We start from the raw sequence: 6,059 nt of genomic DNA, 5'->3' as shown, positions 1-6,059 counted from the left end.
GCCCAGTAATCAGTCAAGTCAGAAGCTGTAGACTCAAGTTCAAGGATGAAATGGGATCTGTGGACGGAGGCGCTTAGTCATTCATCCCACTTTTTAGGTAGGTGAGGAGGAGGAGGGTCACGAACGCTCACATACCAGCCACCACAGCCTTTAAGTTCATGCCAACCCTGCCAAGGGGAGGAAAGGCTTTGCATCGATCAGGTTCTAGTCAGGGGCCAGAAACCATGCCAATTGTTTTTTTTTTTTTTAATATAGTTTATTGATTTTTTACAGAGAAGAAGGGAGAGGGATAGAGAGTTAGAAACATCGATGAGAGAGATCGATCAGCTGCCTCCTGCACACCTCCTACTGGTGATGTGCCCGCAACCAAGGTACATGCCCTTGACCGCAATCGAACCTGGGAACCTGGGACCCTTGAGTCTGCAGGCCAATGCTCTATCCACTGAGCCAAACCGGTTAGGGCTGTCTTTTTGTTTTGTTCAAGACTTTAGCTGATTGGCTGAGGCCCACCCACATTATGGAGAATGATCTGCCCTATCATAGTCCACCAATTTAAATGTTAATCTCATCCCAAAACACCCTCACAGAAAAGCCCAGAATAACGTTTGGTCAAATAGCTGGGTACCCCATGCGTCAGGACACGCAGAGCCAGGGAAAGGCCCTGAGACCGAAAATCTAAAGAGGCAAGGCCCTCCAGAGTAACAACTGGTAAAGGTTTGTCATTAAGGGAAACGGATTTGCAGCATTGCTTGGGCAGTTGCAAGATGAAAGGAGTCCCCGCACTGCTCAGTTGGTACTAGAGAACGATATGGAGCAAAAATAAGGGGGCTGGGGCGGGGGGGGGGGGGTTCAGCAGTGAATAGTCACATAAACGGATATGTGACTGTTTCCAGGTGCGGGAAACGGCCTTACATGCTTGACCAGGTCAGGACAACCGGAATGTTTTCTAGACGCAGCGCATTCCAGGAGGCAGGGGAGGTGCTGGTTAATGTCAGGCAGACATGATCTCCATCAGGCAGTCTCTGGGGGCGGGGAGGGGGCTGGGATGCAAACAAACCTCTTGATGGCTCGGGTCCAGCAGCTCTCAGTCTCTCCTCCGTACCCTGGTCAGGAAAGTGACACACAAAATTGATCATCCCACCCCTCCAGCACTGCCGCCTTCCTTAAATTCCCTGGCGGCCAGGGAACCAGCTGGCAAGGCAGAGGTGTGGATTGGGGGTTTCCACCCCTAGGCATCTGTAGAAGGGTGGGTGGATATGAAACAGATCAGTTAAACTGGCACCACTTTTCTGAATCATTTTATTTAAAAAATTCCTAGGATGTTTGACTTAAAACTTTGAGACCAATAATATGTATTCAGGGAATTAAGTGTGTTAAATTGTGGACAACTAGTCACTTAAAGGTGTAAGTTATGCCAGAAGCAGTTGATTTTACCCATTGACCTGGTAATAAATAGCTGTTGAATGTGACTTTATTTTGCTGCAATGAACTCAGACTTAAAAGCCCCAAGAAGAGTCTGAGAATTATCTAAGACTCCAGTAGCCACTTGGGAAAATATTCTGGCAGTCCTCCAACTGTTAAGCAGAGTTACCATATGAGCCAACAACTCTCATATAAATGTCTTGTGGCGCCCTAACCGGTTTGGCTCAGTGGATAGAGCGTTGGCCTGCGGACTGAGGGGTCCCAGGTTCGATTCCGGTCAAGGGCATGTACCTTGGTTTCAGGAACATCCCCAGTAGGGAGTGTGCAGGAGGCAGCTGAATTGATGTTTCTCTCTCATCAATGTTTCTAACTCTATCCCTCTCCCTTTCTCTCTGTAAAAAATCAATAAAATATATTTTTTAAAAATGTCTTGTGGCCCTTTAAAACTTACAGAACATAAATATTGGAAACAATACAAAGAATGGAATTTTGGAAAACCCGGTTCACCCTGGCCACGTTGAGCCGAGGGCATTTCCCACACTCTGGCATCTTACGTGGCTAACCCCCATGTTTGGAGCCGGTGCTACTTCCTACAGTGGGCAGAATCTAGGCTGGGATAGGCTGGGAAGCGCTTGACACAATAAAGACCAGGTTGCTAGGAGCCCCCAGTCTTCTAAGGCTCCCCCTCCTCTCTGAAGCTCCCTCCAATGAATCCTCCACTCCAGACCTTTCAGACAGGTGAGCTTCAAACTCCTCATACCTTTCCAGTCCCCCAAGTCCTGGCCATCTGTTGAGCCCACTGTGCCCTTATTATCAGTCACCCAGTTCTGGGCATCCTGGAAGGAGATGCTGACTTGCCCATGGCCTTGGGGACCACCAGGGGATAGTGGGCAGATCCTCTCTGCCTGGGGCAAATTGGAGCTTCTCATGGGATGCAGGTGTCAGGACCTTGAAGACGGGTTGACCTAGTTGATCATCTGGGTAGAAATGCCTTGACATTTCTCAGGGGGGACAGTCACTGTTCTGAAGAAGGTGAAGTACCAAGCATGACAGAAAGTAGGACGAGTCCCCCAGACCTGCCATTCGGCCCACACCAAGGTGGCTTCCCTGAGGTCAGGAAGCTGCAGCTTTGCAGCCCTGTCTGGCACTGGTCCCGGGCAAGTGCACAGGGGCAGGTAAGGGTGAGTTTCCTGTCGCTGCTGTGACTCAGGACCACGAACGTAGCTGCTTGGAACAAGAGCCACTTATCTCCCAGAGTTGTCGGTCCTGAGTCCCTCGAGTGAGGCGTGGGACTCTGCTCAGGGTCGCACACGTCAAACTAGCGTTTTGTCTGCCCTGAGCTCTTATCGGAGACTCTGGGGGAAAACCCAGTCCCAGCTAGGCTCACTGGTTTTGTTGACAGAATTTTCCTTCTCACAGCTTGCACTTGGCCTCTGGCATCATCGAGGCAGCGATGGCAGGCGAGGCTTCCTCACGCTTAGAATCCCTCTCACTCCTTGGGCTGTGTCCCTCGGACCCCAGCCAGAGAAAGCTCTCTGTTTCCCAAGGCTCAGGTGGTTAGATTGGGGCACGTCCCTCGTGTAAGATCTGTGGTTTTAATTATATCTGCAAAGTCCCTTTGTCATGTAATGAAACAGTATTACAAGGTTCCAAGGATTAGGGCACGGCCATTTTTGGGGGACCATTCTGCTGACCACATATGATTATATTTTTGTAAAATTTATGAGTGATTTTTTTTTGTAAGAAGATCCAGCATTCTCTATTCTCCTCTTAATCTAAGAAAGGTGTTTTGTTTTTTTTTTCCAGCTATAGTTTGTAATCATTGTCACTTCCTTTACAAAATGACTTTAAGGAGTGGCGACCAGCATTTTCCTAAGGGATATAGCCGAATTGCATTGCATGGAAAATTGCTTGGGGAATGTTGCACATAATCATTAAATTGCTAGTACACACACACGCACATACATCTGAACTAGGCCCAGATGTACAGTATACGTCTTAAGTGTACTTGGTTAAGATTTAAAAAGACATTAAGACCCTAGAATTCGTCTGGAGCCTCCAGTTAGGCGTGTGCCTGGTTCTGGGAAGTTTCTGGAGCCTCTGGGAGGGTCTCCCTGGCAGGCCGAGCACAGGTGGCTCACAGAGCCCAGGGGAGGCTCCCTGCCCTGGGTTGTGTGGATGGCGCCCTCCTCCCCACCGGGGACCACTGAAGGCGCACCTGTGTTGTCCCCTCCCCCTGTAGCTATGTCCACGAGTCACTTTGAACAGAGGAAGAAACCTCTCGATACGTTTTTCTGGGTAAACGAGATAACCGGAGAAGTCACCTACCCGCCGCTGAAGGCGGATGTGCCTGCAGCTCCTCTGGAGAAGCCCCAGGAGACGCCCGAGTGCCAGCGAGGGAGCGCGCAGGGGGCTCCTCCCGGCGCCCAGGGCCGGGCCAGCTCGCCTGCGTGGAAGGCGGACTCTCCACCCCCTCCTATGGCTTCACTCAGATACCGAGGCTCTAGGTACACCCTCCCATCTACACTGACCCACCAACTGGTAAAGGCTGGAGCCAGGAGCCCCTCGCGGTTCTCAGCGGCTCCTCTCTTACCACCAGGAGGCGCTCCGCCACTATTCCACCCCCTGGGGCCAGCCCCTCCTCCACCAGCCCCTACCTTTCCTTCCTGCCCTTCTGTCCTCTGGGCCTACACCTGCAAGCTGAAGAATGTCCTCACTGGGAATAACCGATTTTCCTTTTGAACTTGAGAGTGTTTGCCTGGCCACGCCCCCTAAGAGCTATCCGTGGCCAGAGCAGCCTGCCACCTACCTACACCCCTGCATGTCCTGGGAGGACCCCTGGCCTCCCCTAGAGGCAGGCACACAGGATGCTGCCAAATTCTTATGCGAATGTGCCAAATGCTTTCAAACTCCATATAAATTGAACTGCGATTTTGACACACGACGTTTTCTAGACTTCCTTTACCTCCCAAGCCAATCTAGTGTTTTACTCTCAACTCTTTGGGTTCAATAATTCAATTCTGATGTTGGCGTCACAGCAATATGTTTAGTTCCCAGCTGGAGCCACAAGGAGGCCTCCTTGGCCGAGATCGGAACAGGCCCAAGCCCAGGCTGTTGTTCCCTGTGCTTCTGACGCCCCTGCAACAGGTCAGAGGTCCCCAGGCCGCCTCCTCGGGTTCGATTCGTTTGCTAGAACAGCTCACAGAACTCAGACACCTTTTACTTAGATCTCTGGTTTGTATAAAAGGATGTGACTCCGGCAGGAGCAGCCAGGTGGAGCAAGTGCACAGGGGCAGGTAAGGGGGAAGGGCTCGGGCAACTGTTGGGGTCCAGCCCCAGCAGGTCCAGGGGTTCCCAAAGGTGTGGACGGAGTTGGCGGAAGAAGGAATGACAGGGGGACAGCATTCAGTTGATCAGCATAGCGAGGTTCTCCTTCTCTTGTCCTGTTACATCTATATTTATACTATTTGATCCTATAAGCATGCCTCTATAATTACATCATGGTATGTTTCGGGTAACGTTCTACAGTTCCTTGTTTCATTTCCATAGTTCCTTATCTAACCTTTACCAAAAATCCTGTCTCTATCTAGTTCTGTTGATTTTAATCTTGTCGAGGTTAATCTCTGTGTTCCATTATAAGGGCTATTCCAAGGTCGCTGCTCTACTGATAAGCTACAAGGAAGTGACTGAAGGAGATTATCCTACCCAGTAAAGGTTATGTCCTCCCAGCCTCGCTGCTTGCCTTCCTGGGACTGCCATGTGTCGGTGGATCTCCAGGGCTTCGGTGCTTTCCCTGGTGGGCAGACCCCTGGGGATGTGGGCCCAACAAGTCCCAAATTTATTGCCAACAGTCTTAGTCCAAGTTCTTCATAAGTCCTTTCTCAAGGAGGTGGGCCTGGCTAGAACACATAGCGCTAAGAAGGGGAGCAAACATATTAAGAACAGTATGCCAGGTCCCTTGAAATATAAGCTGTGCAGATGTTTCTTCCCTGCAGCGACTGTGTCAAGCAGCAAGGGTGGACCCGCTTCCGGCAGGCAACCGTGTGAGCACTCCACTAGCACCACCCTATTCACCAACCGGAAGCTGTTTTGGGCTCTTATGGGGGTTCATGAGATCATTGACCATTGGCAATTGTTTCAACCTCCAGCCCTTCTCTTGTCCCCCAGAGTCTGGGCTGGGACTGGGTGTTCCAACCCTCTAATCACATGGTTGGGTCCTCTGTCAACCAGCCCCCATTCTTAGGTGTAGGGGGGGTCCCAAAAGTCACCTCACTAACATGACAGAAGATACCTTGTAGGCTCCCATTACCTAGGAAATCCCAAGGATTTTAGGAGGTCTACACGGTACTCTGGGGCCGGGAGGAAGCCCCCCAAGGAAGAAAAGTCTTGGAAGGGGGTCCCCTCTCCAGTCCTCATTGGAAAAGGCGTGGCTGTGGCCCTGGATGGCAGTGAAGTTGGCTGGGTTGCCTGAGGCCTGGCTCTCTAGTCACTGGGTAAGCAGGAAGCAACCCTCTGGGTCACCAGCCGGGTACAGGCAAGCTAGCCGATGGACAAGCAGAGGTGAGGGTGTCAGTGTGAACAGAAGGCCCAAGCGCGCAGAGTGTGTCCAGGGCATACGCTCTGAGCCCACAGCAGGG

The sequence above is a fragment of the Myotis yumanensis genome, unplaced genomic scaffold (assembly GCF_028538775.1).
Source record: "Myotis yumanensis isolate MYYU_CA2020_CCGP unplaced genomic scaffold, mMyoYum1.0.hap1 SCAF_14, whole genome shotgun sequence".
Taxonomy (NCBI): Eukaryota; Metazoa; Chordata; class Mammalia; order Chiroptera; family Vespertilionidae; genus Myotis; species Myotis yumanensis.
The sequence above is the reverse complement of the archived record's forward strand: the minus strand, read 5'-3'. Positions refer to the sequence as shown.